The sequence below is a fragment of the Fulmarus glacialis genome, unplaced genomic scaffold (assembly GCF_000690835.1).
Source record: "Fulmarus glacialis isolate BGI_N327 unplaced genomic scaffold, ASM69083v1 scaffold5730, whole genome shotgun sequence".
NCBI classification, from domain to species: domain Eukaryota; kingdom Metazoa; phylum Chordata; class Aves; order Procellariiformes; family Procellariidae; genus Fulmarus; species Fulmarus glacialis.
The window spans coordinates 1-204 of NW_009187053.1; positions in this window are offsets into that span (position 1 = coordinate 1).

Here is a 204-nt window from a genome sequence, read left to right on the forward strand (position 1 = left end):
CCCACCTGGCTGACAAGCCCTACAAATGCGAGCTCTGTGGCATGGGCTACACCCTTCCCCAGAGCCTTGCGCGCCATGTGCTCACCCACAAGGCGGAAAAGGACCCTGAGGAACTCACCACTGCAGTGGCCTCGCTCGCTGTGGACCTACCCCAGGCAGCAAGGAAAAGGCCTCAGAGGAAGGGCCACCAGGAGGAGGTTGTGG